This window comes from Lissotriton helveticus, chromosome 3_1 (assembly GCF_964261635.1).
Source record: "Lissotriton helveticus chromosome 3_1, aLisHel1.1, whole genome shotgun sequence".
NCBI lineage: Eukaryota > Metazoa > Chordata > Amphibia > Caudata > Salamandridae > Lissotriton > Lissotriton helveticus.
Genome location: NC_136061.1, coordinates 1804949056 through 1804965928, shown reverse-complemented (window position 1 = coordinate 1804965928; position 16873 = coordinate 1804949056). Strand labels below are relative to the sequence as shown.

Below are 16873 nucleotides of genomic sequence, written 5' to 3'. Positions count from 1 at the left end.
ACTCCCACCCCTACACTACCCTAAACCCTAAAACACTACTACGCTACCCACACTACTCCCACCCCTACACTACCCTAAACCCTAAAACACTACTACGCTACCCACACTACTCCCACCCTTAAACTACCCTAAACCCTAAAACACTACTACGCTACCCACACTACTCCCACCCCTACACTACCCTAAACCCTAAAACACTACTACGCTACCCACACTACTCCCACCCCTACACTACCCTAAACCCTAAAACACTACTACGCTACCCACACTACTCCCACCCTTACACTACCCTAAACCCTAAAACACTACTACGCTACCCACACTACTCCCACCCCTACACTACCCTAAACCCTAAAACACTACTACGCTACCCACACTACTCCCACCCCTACACTACCCTAAACCCTAAAACACTACTACGCTACCCACACTACTCCCACCCTTACACTACCCTAAACCCTAAAACACTACTACGCTACCCACACTACTCCCACCCTTACACTACCCTAAACCCTAAAACACTACTACGCTACCCACACTACTCCCACCCTTACACTACCCTAAACCCTAAAACACTACTACGCTACCCACACTACTCCCCCCCTACACTACCCTAAACATTAAAACACTACTACGCTACCCACACTACTCCCACCCCTACACTACCCTAAACCCTAAAACACTACTACGCTACCCACACTACTCCCACCCCTACACTACCCTAAACCCTAAAACACTACTACGCTAGCCACACTACTCCCACCCTTACACTACCCTAAACCCTAAAACACTACTACGCTACCACACTACTCCCACCCCTACACTACCCTAAACCCTAAAACACTACTACGCTACCCACACTACTCCCACCCCTACACTACCCTAAACCCTAAAACACTACAACACTACCCACACTACTCCCACCCCTACACTAGCCTAAACCCTAAAACACTACTACGCTACCCATACTACTCCCACCCCTACACTACCCTAAACCCTAATACACTACAATAAACATACACTACAACACTACACTACCCTAACACCTAAATCACTACACTACATAAACACTACACCACAACACACACTAAAACGTTTTAAAAAAAAACAAACAAACATTACCACACTACTTTAAAACTGCCCTAAACCCTACATAAGTAACCCCCACCCCATGCGCAAAACCCCTTGCCTGTCTCCTCTCCAACGTCGCCTACGGATCCTGCTTCCTCCTTCCTGCTGAGTTCACGTCGTTGTGAATAGCCGCCCCCGCCGCCGCCGCCATTACACATTACATCGCATGCGTTGTAAAAGCGCATGCGATGCAATGGTATATGCGATGTAATGGTATGCGTGGTTTTACCACGCGTTGTAACATCACATGCGTTGTAATACATGCGATGTAAAAGCAACGCGTGGTAAAACCCGCGTTGTAATGGTTGTTCCTCCTGCTGCCACTTCAGTAAGAAGAATCATCAACGATTCCTTAGCTACTGGAATATTTCCAGAAGAACTCAAAAAGTCATACATAAGCCTTTTACTGAAGAAAATAAACTTGGACCTGCTGAACCCTGACAACTACAGACCAATTACAAATGGACCTTTCCTGGGAAAACTGATAGAAAGAGCAGCGTTAGCCCAGATGTCACAATTCAGTGAAGAGAATGACTTACTTTCAGACTTCCAAACAGGATTCCATCCGGGAAGAGGCACTGAATCTGCCCTCCTTACCACCTGGGATGACCTGAAGTATACAGTTGACCGCAGCGGAGTTGCTGAGCTACTCCTTTTGGACCTTTCAGCTGCCTTTTACACGGTTGACCATGACACTCTGAAACAAAGACTCTATGAAGCCGGCATAGAGGGAACTGCTCTAGACTGCATCGCATCCTACCTTCGAAACAGAACTAATGTCATCCCTACCCCACCTTTCTCGTCCAAACCATACACCACAAAAGCAGGGGTCCCTCAAGGTTCTATCATCTCGCCCATTCTTTTCAACATCTACATGAAGTCATTACCAGTACTGATCAATACATTTCACCTCACATGCTATAATTATGCAGATCACATGCAAATACTCCTTCAACTGGAATGCCACCAATACATTGGAAAAATCACCAATTTTCAGCTTTCTCAGAGCCGTGGATCAGTGGATGGCTTGGAGCCATCTCAAATTGAATGTTTCAAAAATTGAAATACTCACGTGTGGCGATTGGAAACATTACAACCCGCTTGCCGCATGGCCTAATGAACTGGGATCACTGTCTAAAGTATCGAAGGAAGTAAGAAACCTTGGAATGACCATGGACTCCAAGCTGTCGATGAATGCCCACGTGGATAAACTAGCAAGATCAAGCTTTGTCACTATAAAAACACTGCAACACATATTCCCTCATTTGGGATATCCACACAAGGTCCAAGCTACCATCTCCCTTGTTCTGTCCAAACTCGATTACGCCAATAGCCTCTACCACGGATCACCTTTAACAACCATGAAAAGACTACAACGGATTCAGAACTCGGCTGACAGACTGCTCTTGCAAATCAAACCGCAAGACCACATCTTGCCTGCATTGAAAGCCCTGCATTGGTTACCGGTTGCCAAAAGATCCCCGTTCAAGCTGCTTTGTATCACTTACAAAGCAATACATGGAATGGGACCGCTTTTCATCAGGAATAAAATCACCAAACACATTCAACAAAGAAACCTCCGCTCTAAAGGAGCATCTCGCCTCAAAATCCCACCATACAAGAAAAAAACCATGGGTGACACATCCTTCTCTATTCAAGCAGCCAAACAATGGAACTCTTTACCCCCAACATAAGGTCCACCGACAACCACCTTATCTTCAGAAAACTACTCAAGATTTGGCTGTTCCCCACATAAGCACCATACGCAAACAGACATTTACAGCATATCCCTCTGTATATAATCATTTGTTTTCAATATAGATATGTACCTATCTTTGTGTATTACTTTGTATAAACATGTAAAATAATTATGTTGTTGAGAGAAAAAAACAATAATAATAATAAATAAATAAAAATCGTCTTTGGTCTACATGTACATACTTCCATTGTGCATCTATGTACCTTCCATGTACTGGGATCTGTGTGTCTGTTACTTTTCTCCTGAAAAAGCATATCCAATGCACTACCCTATTTCTCAACCTGTGCCTTTATTAATATCTTTAATCTACATATACTTACCTCCTTTATGTATCTATATACTTTCAATGTACCTATGGATCTATATATTTATCACTTTCTTCCAATTTAGCATTTCCAATGCACTACCCTATTTCTCAGCCTATACTTTGCTTAATATATCTTCTAGCCCAACCTTCTGACTCATGTCAAACCTCTTTCTACTACTCTTTCCAATGCACTACCCTATCTCTCATCCTTTACATCTATCAATATATCTTCTACATCCACTCTCTCATTTATCCCAAACCCCATACCACTACTATGATCGAAATAACCCTTTATAGATTCTCTTCTACTCTACCCCTCCTTGCATCATCTGACACCTCTTTTTACTATACCGATCCCCTAAAAGAAACCTTTCTAAACTCTTCCCACTGACTCCTCCCCTCCAAAACTCCTTTTTACTCATCCAAGAGCCTCCTCCTATTGCTAAGACCTAAATAAATAAATAAATAAATAAATAAATAAATAAATAAATAAATAAATAAAAAAGATCCTGCACTCTTTTATCCCTCCACTATCCTTTTTCAATCAAAATTAACAGACTAACATGTTCATTTCTCAAATTCCATATTCAACTATACTAATTCACCACTAATCCTTTATTGGGTTCCAGAGTAGCGTGCTACTCGCCAATAAAGAGTCTGAACACTCCATCAGGGTTAGAAGCGCTATATAAATACAAACCTTTTTCCATTTCTACCCCTCCCCAACCAGCCGCGGCCGGTAGTGGGAGTACCTGCCGGGCGGTGACGTGGGGAGGGGGAGGGGCAGGGTGGGGGGTAGTAATGTATGGATTACGGAGTTTAACGGGTAACTAAACATATAAATAAATAAAACGAATTTCGTTGTGTGCACTGCATCCCCAAATGGGATGCAGTGCACGCAACGAAATATTAAAAGTGCTACTTTTGCCGGCCACCAGCTTACTGCCATTCGCACAAGCACGTGCGACGTGCACAGCTGCCATCTCGCTTGTAATGGCTCAGTGCACACGCACAGACAGCATTAGCCTCCCAGCGCGATCACTGCTGCGTGCGCACATCCTCGCTTTTACCGCGATGACTTTTGCATTCACTGCCGCGCGGCTGTTACTTTTATGGCCGCGCGGCCAATGCTTGTTTTGCCTTGTGACTTAAAATACTTTGACCAGAGCACCCTCGGTGGCACTAATGGACATGAATAGATAGTTTAGAAGTTATTGTGCAATATCTGTAGCCAAATACTTTGTTTCTGATATAATTTACTGCACTAACTGTGCCGCACAATACATTCATTTTAAGTTGGTAATAACAGATCTCCTTAGAGGATATGTAAATTCGATACAATTCTATTTTAGTATATAGTGCTATAGATTTGCCCCAATCTTACTTCATCCCAGTCCAAAGAGACCACCCACCTGACCCAAACCCTGCCTACCTCTCCACACAACAAGCCCAGCCATAATAGTGTGCTCGGGCTCTGCCCGGTTTCACCTTCTTACTAAGAGAATAGTGCGAATGTTAACTAACAGGAGGGGCGAAAATGGGAGACTCACCGACTCTCTGCTCATCCTGATAGTGCCCATAATCGGGGGCTTCCTTGTCGTCCAATTTGTAGTCTGAGAATTTGGAGTAAAACTGCACCCCGTTTTCCTTGGCCAAGTGGTAGTTTCTCAAGTCCTGTATGATGTCCATAATGAGGTTGAGGACGGCGGTGTCTCGGAGCTCCACTGGCTCGGTTCTCTCTTTGCAGCCTCCGACAGTCAGCATGCAGAGCAGCAGCACCATCTGCAAGGGGCTCCACGGTTGGCTCATGGCGGTCAGGCAGGTGGGGACAGCCTCCGACAGCTCCTGCTCCTGCTGCGAGATGCAAACGCATGTTCACGGGAGGAAAACTGCAAGACCCTCGCCAAAAAAATGTGCAAACATCACCCGCGCACTTTCCCTGCACTTCTCATGTATGAAGAACGGCTGTGCACACGTGCAATTCAGCTTAGGGAAGCCCGCCTGCTGTGCTGGATGCACTCTGCAGGGCAGACAGGCTCTACTTAAATATTGTTCTAAAAACATTTACTGAGCATTTGAACATTTCCCTTCTCGTCGATACATTCTTCCATTGACTATGTCTGTATACAAAACCCCGTCCCTTCCTCTATCCGCCCATCCATCCCCTAGCCATCTATCCACCCAACCCATAGTATCCCTCATCTAGCATCCAAGTAAACTAAATCCATTCATCCATTTATCATCCACATATACTTACATACATGCTATCCACACACTCAAGCCCATCCATCCAACCGATAGTGTCACTCATCTTGCATCCAAGTAAAATAAATCCATCCATCCATTCATCCATCCACATAAACTTAATCCAACATATCTACACACTCAAACCCAGCCCGCTACCCCCTAAGCTCATCCATCCGTTCATACAGCTCATTCACCCACTCAAACACAGCCAGTTCCCAAACCCATAACCCGTCCATTCATGCGACCATCCATCAGTACATCTCAAATTTAAATAAATCTATCTATCTATCTATCTGTCTGTCTGTCTGTCTGTCTGTCTGTCTGTCTGTCTGTCTGTCTGTCTGTCTGTCTGTCTGTCTGTCTGTCCGTCTGTCTGTCTGTTGGTCTAGCTGCAGAGAGAATGCAGTCAAATATGTGTGCTCAGACCATCCACGTCTGCCAATGTGGGTTCCTTCTGTATATTTTCTCTATCCTTCCCTCCCCTTTGTCTTTTTGGCTGCATGTCTATCTTTTTAACTAGATATTGTTATTCAAACTGTACATAAACTGTACACAAGCTGTATGCATTTATATTTTTATTTCAACTTTTTCTGTATTTGCCAATGTATGTTTTTTTAATCTCCGTCTATCCAGTTACCTCGGTGTACCACTGTTTGTCAGTCAGTACATCGTTAAGTGTGTTGTCTATATTTGTCTTCCGGGCTTTTGTCCCTGCTGGCTTCTCTGTGCCTGTGTATTAACCGCTTCCGTGTGGCGCCGATTCCCCCCCTGTGCTGGACATTCCAGAACAGGGTGCAGTCGTGACGGAACCGTTCCATCATCAGCACATCTCAACCGTGACTGATGACGGAATGGTTCCGTCACAAGCATCGAAGGGGTTATGGGGTTATGGACATCTACTAAACACTAACTTGCAATCAAAATGAAATTTAGGTAATACCATCTATCTATTTTTTACTGCTAAAATCTGTTTCTTGTATTTAAACTATGTGTATATCCCTTTCGCTCTCATTTTCTGTTTCTGCCTGATTGCATCATGGCCGCCTGTCTCTTAGGAATGTCTGTCTAATCTACCTTCGTACTTAGGACACTTTCCGCTGCTTTGGTTGTTTGTGTGTATGTCCGTCTGATCGGGGGTCTGCCTGCCTAGCCAAATAATGTAAAAGAGATTGTTGCATGTGTGCCACTACCACAAACAGTTTCAAGTATTTCAAATACTGTAGCAGGAACCTGCAGATAGTCTCATAAGTAAGCAGAAGTGTGACATCAAAGAGATAGCACCCCACCCCCTCGCCCCCTCCGGTGATTTACCTGCTTTTGACAAGACCTCCAGGAGTGCCTCCCTTTCCTGAATTCGATGCCCCTTCCGAGAAAGATGAAGCACCAGAGGAGACAGCAGCCCCTTCATTTTATTTGCAGTTTGCAGACTTCCAGGTACTGAGCAGGCTACACCATCACCGCTCCAGGCTGCCTCTTATATAACATAGGATTTTACCTTTGGCGAGCGTGTGCTGCTGAAGCGCTCCACACAGTTGTGGTACCAGGAGGGCGCAGGCACTTCTTATCCTGCGTATACGACGAAGCCGCAAATGTCCCAAGTGGGCAACCCCGGGAGTTCCACCAGCGACGTGCTGCGAGTCACCCGAGTCGCCAGCGCCCTTCCCGGCCATCAGCGCTCCCCCCACCCTCTCTCACAGACTCTCTCTCACAGACTCTCTCTCAGACTCTCTCACAGACACTCTCTCACAGACTCTCTCTCACAGACACTCTCTCACAGACGTTCACAGACACTCTCTCACAGACACTCTCACAGACTCTCACAGACACTCTCACACTCTCACAGACACTCTCTCACTCCCTCCCATAGACTCACTCTGACAGACTCACTCTCCCACTCTCTCTCACTGAGTGACTCACTCTCACTGACTGACTCCCTCTCTTTCACTGACTGACTCTCTCTCTCTGACTGACTCTCTCTCACGGACTCTCTCACTGACTGTCTCTCTCACTGACTGACTCTCTCACTGACTGAATCTCTCCCACCGACTGACACTCTCTCTCACTGACTGACTGACTCTCGATAAAACACTGACTCTCAACTGACTCTTGCTTGAAGATTGACTCTCGCTTAAAGACTGACTCACTCTCACTGACTGACTATCTCACTGACCCACTCTCTTTCACTCACTGACTGACTCACTCTCTCACTCTCATTCACTCTCACTGGCTGACTCTCACTCTCACTGACTCTCTCACTGACTCTCACTCACTCACTGATTGACTAACTCTCTCACTCTCACTGACTGATTGACTCTCTCACTCCCTCTTACTGACTGACTGACCTTCACCTTCCTGTTATTTATGCCCCCCATAACAAAACAAGAAAACACAACAAGCAACCATTGGGACAGGCAGATACAAGTTGCCAGCATTGAAAGGACAAAAAAAAACTTCAAGACAATATTTTTAATACTTTTTTAATATGGTCGTTTAGTTGTAAATGCATTTTTGGTCATATTTAAGGTAACAAAAATGCTTCCAATACTTTTTTATTACAACTTTTCAGCATGCTGCAAACGTTTGTACAGCACAGCTTAAAGACATAGGTAAAGACAATATCTCTGGCTAAACACTTATACGTTCCCAAAGGCGAGACCTATTGGCTATGCCAATGCTTGTTATTGATGTTAATTGCCTCATGTCCGATGTCAGTTACCTATGTGTTTTTTGGGATCACGTTAGCATTTTCCAGAGTTTCAGGATCATGTGTTTCAGTAGTTTATGTTTTTGTGATTTTGGCTCAATGTTAAAGAAGTGATTGGATGGTGATATCAAAAGATCACAGGATGGTCAAGTATGAAAAAGGTGTGAAACATGAGAACTCGAGAGGCTGCCACCCAACAAACTACCACTTAGATTAGGCAGTGGTTACTTCTGCCCTGTAGAAAGTAGTCTGATTCCCACCAAGTTAATATGTACTTTAGATTGCTTTTAGATTGTATCTATGTGTGCCTGTGGGCACTACAGCAGGGACCAAAACATAAACTGAGATAGCACTCATCAGAACTATCAGACTAATCCCCATTTCCTAGACATGTAAAGTTCTTACAAATGATTTCAAGTAGACTCCAGTCTGCCACAGCCTCACACCCATCTCTGCCCCTGCCAATAACCTGGCTCAGCACTGGTCCTGACAATTCTTGTTGGCTCCACTCAGCCCTTAATTTGAGATGGTGAGTGCAGATGGGCCCCCCCGGAACTTATTTTTGGGGACCAGCACTTACTTTATGACAACAGACTTTAAAGCTGAGCAAGAGCAAGAGAAAGAGAAACGCAAAAGAGGGAAAGAAAGAGGAAGAAAAAGCCTGAAAATCAGTAACAGAAATAAAGCAGAGATGAACAGGAACTTGCAAGGAAGAGTAAGATAAAGCAGCAAGATTTAAGAAGCATGAGGTGGAATGAAGACTACACAGCCTCGATGTACGAAACCCCACCATGTGATAGTGTTGGTCGCAGGCTTCTGAAGGAAACTTTGGGCACAGGCACTTATCGTTTTGCAAATTAAGTACTGTCTCCACTCAACGCCCAAAAGGGGGCTGCAATTTGTTGCAGGGCCACCTTCACTCTCGGCCCACACCACTCCGCTGCCTGACCTGCTCTCGAAGCATCAGGCACTCCTGAGATCAAAGGTCACTATGTACACTAACCCCAGGTGGTAAAATGGCAAAGGTAAAGGTCACCGGCACTGGCAGCTGAGCTGAGCCGGGTCAAGGTGAGAGAAGTTGTATTCAGGTGGGTTACTGCTGAGGAGCACAAGTGCTCCCAGCCACTCCTTTGGTCCTGCAAGAATAAGGCAAAGTTTGATAAGTTAGGGGAAGAGCAGGTGATCACTATTACTGCATCTGGGAATTACTCATCGGTGTAGATCTGACTCTACAGTGATTGCCTGTGTGGAAAGATTATATTGTCAGCGCATAACTAAACATTTATGTCAAGAGCATGTCTGTGAAATGTTGTTGCCAAAAGCCTAAAAACATATGTATTTATACCAGTCATTCACTTTAAGCATTTCTTCCCGCCCTCACAGAGCAGGCTTGTGTTCCTGAGTGTGCCACCGATGAAATCTGCCAAGATGCCACCTGCCAGTGCAACTCCACCCTGTACAAAAACTCAAGTAAGTGTTTGTGTGTGTGTTTGTGCATGCATGGGTGTACGTGCGTGTGTGTGTGCGTGCGTGAATGCACGAATAAATGAGACAGGAAGGTCTTTGCACCCTAATTCATTTGCTTGTAGTACACACTGCCTAGTCAGGAGAGCATGGCGGTGTTTGAAGCAGTAGGGAGTAGAGTACTGCTGACTGGCCAGCCATTCAACATTGAAATCTGTGCAACCCCAAGAAAGATATTACACTCAGTGGTGCTGAAATCAATTTTTAGAGTGGGTGTGCTGCATCAATTTGATGGCTCTAAATTCATAAGGATTGATGAAAAATCCAAACATCACTCAAAGATTAAGCAGCTGTTGCATTTACTCAGCTCTGTTCTCACATTAAGAAAGAGTTAATCAGACCATCACATCCAACCATCAACAGACCTAGATGGTTTAGTCTCATATGCTATGTTGCCAACCCACAACTATGCATGGCCCTTACGGGCAACCCTAGGAACCCCCTGGAGGTGTCCCTTTTACATGAGAAATATAAAGAGATCACCACAACAATGAAAAAGGAAGGACAAGACCAACAGTAGGGATAATTAGTTATTGTGGCAAATAAAAGAGCAGTAAACTATTTTGGACAGCTGTGAAAGACATTCGACAAATCTCAATTTGATTATTGGGAAATACACTGTAGCCCAGCAGTTTGCACTATATTTAGCATTTATGGATTTGCCTCGGACTGCATCAATCGCTCAAAGCTGTCCTCAAACCTTTTAGCATATGGGATGAATGAAGCACTGGTGCACTTTTTTGCGTATATGCAAAGGGACATAAAGGCCAGAATTAGAATAATTATTCAGGGGGAGGTTTCTAAAGACATTGGCATTTTTCGGGGTTTGAAATAAGGGTGCCTTTCCACTCCTCTTTTATTTATTTTATATATTAAAAACCTCCACCCTTTTTTATTAACCATCACCCCATATGTTCCTAAAGTAAAAGGCTCCTTGTTACCATCCTTGTTATATGCGGACGATGCTGTGTTGATGGCTCAAACACCTAGGGCTCTGCGTCTTTTAATCCAAGGATTTGTGCTTTTCATGGCCACGCTTGACCTACGTATTAATTTTCCAAAATCTTATATTACGGCTTGTGGCCGGAGGAAGCATAATTTGTCCTCTCTTACTGTTGTCAACCCTAGTTTAAAATGCACTCTCACTTTCTCTTACCTGAGTCTAGTGTTCGCTACCAGTAAAAAGCAGTTACAGCTAGCTCAGTACATATGTTTTTGTGATGGAAGATTGGCCACAAAGATTAGAAAGATGAGTCAAGTATTTGTTATGCTACCCCTCAGGCTTTCAAGCAAACCTTGACAACTTGCCCTGCCCTTGTAATCAGAGCTCAGGTCAATCCACATTGCCCTTCCTATTCTTTGGAGGTTTTTCTTCCATGTACATAAAGCTCATTTTGCCCCCTGATAAAGAGCCACAATATTACATCTTTAGGGCCGCATTTAGTATGCTGCTTCAACTCAATGATGATGAGTCAATGGCTTGTACAGGCGCCTTTTTGAGAACTGCTGTCCGAGCCTATATTTCGATGATTAGTGACTAAGGAGCTGATTCCGAGTTTGGCTGCCTGTCAGACTGCCATATTCTTGATTTTGGCGCTGAACCTCTGCAACCGCCTGGGATCCGTGATTCCTCGGAGGTGGTGCTGCGGTCAGAGGCCTTAATATGCTGGTGGTGCAGCTGGTGCACCGCTAAGCATATTATGGATTTCCTCACGGCCACAGTTTTCATGATGCTGAGCTCACCATTAAAACTGTGGCAGTGTGGAAACTAAGGGGGACTTAAAGGGCCCCCTGGTACCTCAGGGTCATGGGAATGCATGCAGGGGGGCACATGATGTGCCCCCCCTGTCTGCATGAATGCCAAGTTCCTGCATGGCATGGACTTAACAGTCAATGCAGTGCAGGAACTTGCATTGACATTCCCATTGCGGTGCCTTTTGTAATAGACACCACCATGGAAACGCCAAAGGACTGCCATCCAGACTGAAGAACCGCGTCTTATTCAGAAACGGCGGTGCCAGGGACACACCCGATGTCTTCGGATTCTCCTGTCTTGGCAAACAGAGACACGGAATACTTCTAGGTGGCGTCAGAGATCAAATTTATTAGCTGCAGCTAGTAACAGTGAACCAAGCAATACAACACGGTGTACAACTCAGGAACCTGCTCAATTTGTGTAAAGGAAGACATCTTCTTTTATCTAGAATTTCAGTTCATTACGAATGCACTCCCATTGCGGCAAATTCTGACCAATAGAAACACATTTGTATACATTATCACATTCCAAAAAGCTCACTTTACATTGTACCAACCCACAAGGTAATTATTAGGACTGTCCCAAATTCGATTACCAAAAGCCGGACAAACCCATAATTGAAAGCACTACCCATGTAATGAAAAGACATAAAGAAAAGAGCAATTCAGATGTAGAGTAGGATAAGATATGTGCAAGGAACTCGAAACTAACGATATCCTGAACAATGATTGCATTTCCATATTATTATCAGCTAACGAAACTAACTTCGTGGACAGGTCAATTCCAGGTGAAGGGGTCAGCATCTTGCAGTTCACTCGCAAGTCGAAAAGGCCCACATTAAACTTTACATGGACAGCGAGGCCCATGCAACTTCGTTCGTTCGTTTACTACCACAGCCTATGTGAGGGCAACACAAAATGGCGCCTCGAACAGCGTAAAAACAAAATGGAGTCCGGTCCCGAAAACCACGGAACCTCAGACCCTCCTTTTGCCATTACGTAGGCAATGACCCAAACCCATGTCAATCTGAATCCAGGTCTATATCTATTCTCATCAGATCATCAAGGTGTTGCTGCAACATCATCCTATTCTCTCTCGCTTCTCTCGAAATGGGTCTTCTCACACAGATCGTAGCACAAAGGCCACAAATGGCAGGACCACACTGGATGCATAAGCAACACGAGAAAAGGATCGCTAAAGCCATACCAAGAAACATCAGAATCTTCCATCCTCATTTGGACCGCAGTTCCCAAAACCATCCCATTAACGACCAGTTACCTTCGTCCACATGTATAGACTCAGCAGACTTATGCAACCTCTGGATAGCTTGGTACACCGTCGGGGCATTATCTGGTATGAAAACGCAGCAACTAGATCCGATCAATTTGCATACCCCACCTCTGCCAGTATAATATCTAGAACAAAGCGGTTCTGTAATGTCATAAGGCGATCTGCTTGAAGCTCAGCAGTAATATTACTGAGGGCACCTGCAGTCTCATTTATAGTTGCCTCAACCACTCTTGTAAGCTGACGAATGTTCCTACTATTAGCCATAGGACCCCAAAAGGGCAGGAAACCCTTAAAGAAGTCTCCAACTTCTAGTACGACACTATATTTCGCATCGATAACACCTCTACCAAAGCTTGTCTTATGGTAGTCCAAAACAGCCGTATATGTAGGGGGAAGCAAAAACGCTACTTAGCATGTGCCCGAAAAATCAGACGGCAACCATGTATACGCTCTGTCATAACAAACAAAATACATGCCTTTGGCTGGCACGAACAGAGGAGATTTCTGGGACGTATAGACGTATGTGTGAACACACACATTCCTACCAAGCTGAGCTCTCGGATTCTGACCATTACCTTGTAATCAAAGATGACCAATCAATCAATCAATCATAGCATTTATAGAGCGCACTACTCACCCGGAGGGTCTCAAGGCGATGGGGGGGGGTCCGCTACTGCTCGAACAGCCAGGTATTGAGCTGCTTCCTGAAGGCGAGGTGGTCCTGGGTCAGGCGGAGGTGGGTCGGGAGGGAGTTCCAGGTCTTGGCGGCCAGGTAGGAGAAGGATCTTCCTCCTGTGGTGGCTCTTCGGATGCGGGGGACGGCGGCGAGGGCGTGGCCGGTCGATCGAAGCTGGCGTGTGGGAGCGTAGAAGTTGAGGCGGCTGTTGAGGTATCCTGGGCCTTGAGTGTGGAGGGCCTTGTGTGCGTGGGTGAGGAGACAGAAGGTGATTCTCTTGTTGACCGGGAGCCAGTGCAGATCTGTCAGGTGTCTGGAGATGTGGCTGCGACGGGGGATGTCCAGGATGAGTCGTGCTGAGGCGTTCTGGATCCGCTGGAGTCTCTTCTGGAGTTTGGCGGTGGTTCCGGCGTAGAGGGAGTTGCCGTAGTCCAGACGGCTGGTGAGGAGGGCCTGGGTGACCGTCTTCCTGGACTCGGTGGGGATCCACCGGAAGATCTTACGTAGCATGCGCAGGATGTTGAAGCATGACGAGGAGACGGCGTTGACTTGTTTGTTCATGGAGAGGGAGGAGTCCAGGATGAAGCCCAGGTTGCGTGCGTGGTCTGTCGGTTTGGGTGCGCTGCCCAGTGCGGGGGGCCACCAGGAGTCGTCCCAGGCGGAGGGTGAAGATCCCAGGATGAGGACTTCCGTCTTGTCCGAGTTCAGTTTCAGGCGGCTGCTCATCATCCACTTGGCTACGTCTGTCATCCCTTCGTGCAGGTTGGCTCTGGCGGTGGCGGGGTCGTTGGTGAGGGAGAGGATCAGCTGGGTGTTGTCGGCGTAGGAGATGATGTTGAGGTTGTGTTGGCGTGCGATGGCTGCGAGGGGGCTCATGTAGACGTTGAAGAGGGTTGGGCTGAGCGAGGAGCCTTGAGGAACGCCGTAGATGACTTCGGTGGCTTCTGATTTGAACGGGGGGAGGCGGACTCTCTGTGTCCTTCCGGCGAGGAACGAGGTGATCCATTCCAGTGCCTTCTCCTGGATTCCGACGTTGCTGAGGCGCTGCAATAGGGTGCGGTGGCAGACAGTGTCGAAGGCCGCGGAGAGGTCTAGGAGGATGAGGGCCGCTGTTTCTCCATTGTCGAGCAGGGCTCGGATGTCATCGGTGGCTGCGATCAGGGCGGTCTCGGTGCTGTGGTTGGCCCGGAAGCCAGACTGCGAGGGGTCGAGGGATCCGTTCGTCTCGAGGAAGGCGGCCAGCAGCTTGTTGACGGTCTTCTCGATGACTTTTGCAGGAAACGGGAGCAGCGAGATGGGGCGGTAGTTCTTGAGGTCGGTGGGGTCGGCTGATGGCTTCTTAAGTAGAGCGCTGAGTTCGGCGTGCTTCCAGCTCTCCGGGAAGGAAGCGGTGTCGAAGGAGGTGTTGATGATGTCTCGCTGGTGGGGTGCGATGACTGCGTCGGCCTTGTTGAAGACGTGGTGAGGGCAGGGGTCGGTCGGAGATCCGGAGTGGATGGAGTTCATCGTGCGGATGGTGTCTTCGGTGCTGATCGGGGTGCAGGCGCGGACGGTGGTGGTGGGGGGCGGTGGTTCGGTCGTAGCGTGCGCCGGTTGAGGGCTGAAGCTGTTGTGTATGTCCGCGATCTTGTTGTGGAAGTAGGAGGCGAGGGAGTTGCAGAGGTCTTGCGAAGGGGTGATGTCGTTGTTTCCGGCATTGGGGTTGGAGAGCTCTTTGACGATGTTGAAGAGTTCCTTGCTGTTGTGGGTGTTGTTGTCCAGTCGTTCCTTGAATACAGTTTTCTTGGTGGCGTGGATCAGTTGGTGGTGTTTTCGGGTGGCGAGCTTGAGGGCAGTCATGTTGTTCGGTGTAGGGTCTCTGCGCCAGGCTTTCTCGAGGGCTCGGCAGTTCTTCTTGGAGCTCTTGAGTTCATCGGTGAACCATGGGGCTTTCTTGCTGCCGGTTCTGCTGGGTGGGGTCTTCAGAGGGGCGAGGTCGTCTGGGCAGTTGCTGATCCACTTTGTGAGGTTGGTGGCCGCCTGGCTTGGGTTTGTTACGCTGGTGGGGGGTTTAAGCTCAGGGAGGTCGCGAGCTGGTCGGCTGTGATCTGGTTCCAACTTCTGCGTGCGACCTGTTGCTGGTGGTGGTGGATCGTGGTCCTTCTAAAGCTGAAGTGGACACAGCTGTGGTCCGTCCAGTGGAGTCCGGTGGCGTGGCTGAAGGCGATGTCCTTGCTGGATGAGAACACGGGGTCGAGTGTGTGTCCGGCGTAGTGGGTAGGGTTGTCACCAGTTGCTTGAGACCGAGGTTGGCGAGGTTGTCCAGCAGGGTGGTGGTGTTGCGGTCGTTCTTCTTCTCCAGGTGGAAGTTGAGGTCCCCGAGGAGGATGTAGTCAGCGGAGGGGAGGGCGTTCGGGCTGATGAAGTCGGCGATGTCTTCGCTGAATTGTGTGCGTGGTCCCGGGGGTCTGTAGATGAGGGTGCCTCTGAGGGTGGTCTTGGGGTTGATGTGGATCACGGTGGGGTACAATCCAAATCGGAGGAGACCTTTTTTGTCTCGCTTTCTCCGTCAGACTAACATTATATGTCGTTTTATTCCAACCGACATATGCTCGTATCTCATCTTTGGGAATAGCATTATACGCGTCGATATCTCTAATCATATCCACTATTCCCCGTACCAAAGCATTCTTACTCACGTTATCATTGATGGAACGCACTGGAGAGGCTTCATTCGCATAGATAAACATTGATTGGAGTGCCCAAACTGACCCATTAGGTGAAAAAATGCAAAACCAAATATGGCATTCCCTTATCTGTCGTATGTGGCATAAGACCACACACCCAAATTTTTTTGGTATTTATGACTAACTGATGCTGATGCAACATTTGTATAAACGAATTGTTCACAAATTCTGATCTTCGTGTTTGTTCATGTTCAGGCAACGTATGAAACTCATGTGGAGAAACAGTAGAAAAAGAAAGAGTAGGCTGGGAGGTAGATGTAAGCGGCTGTTGTGTGGCATAGAAAATCAGACCCACACAAGCTAACGTAATATTCAAAAGCATTAGAAAACACATTATTAAAAAACATTTGCTACAAACCAATATACATATTCGGACTTTAGAATCCATTTTCCTAACACTCTGGTCAGACTCAGAAAACTCCATCCTCTAACGTGCTGATCACGGTCGTTACCTTCTTCACTTAAGTCTGCGCCAAGATCGCACTAACGACCCTGGACCACAGACCTTGTGTCAATACGTGGTTCACCCCTTAAGAACTTCCTACCGTGACCCTGCAGCGGAGTCCGGATGGTGACTCGAAAAAGGGAAAAGCAAAAAAGTTTCCTGATCAGACAAAGTGTAAATTCACTATATAAAAAATTCAAATCTCATATTTTTATTTGTCCATATGTACAGTCTTTCTCGGTCTGAAATCGTAGCGTTCTTTATCAGGCACAGTCTGATCCTTGAATAGGAGCTCCGTATTGGTGGTG

At 46.7% G+C, this 16873-nt stretch overlaps 1 protein-coding gene across 1 annotated transcript in view; it reads left to right on the top strand.

The window, feature by feature from the left end:
• The first annotated feature begins 9534 nt into the window (after positions 1 to 9534).
• The window catches only part of LOC144824322 (uromodulin-like), a 162329-nt gene continuing 154990 nt past the window's right edge, over positions 9535 to 16873 (top strand). Inside the window, exon 1 of the mRNA XM_078683440.1 lies at positions 9535 to 9618. The gene's annotated coding sequence lies outside the window, so the exon portion shown is untranslated. The remainder of the gene's footprint in view (positions 9619 to 16873) is intronic.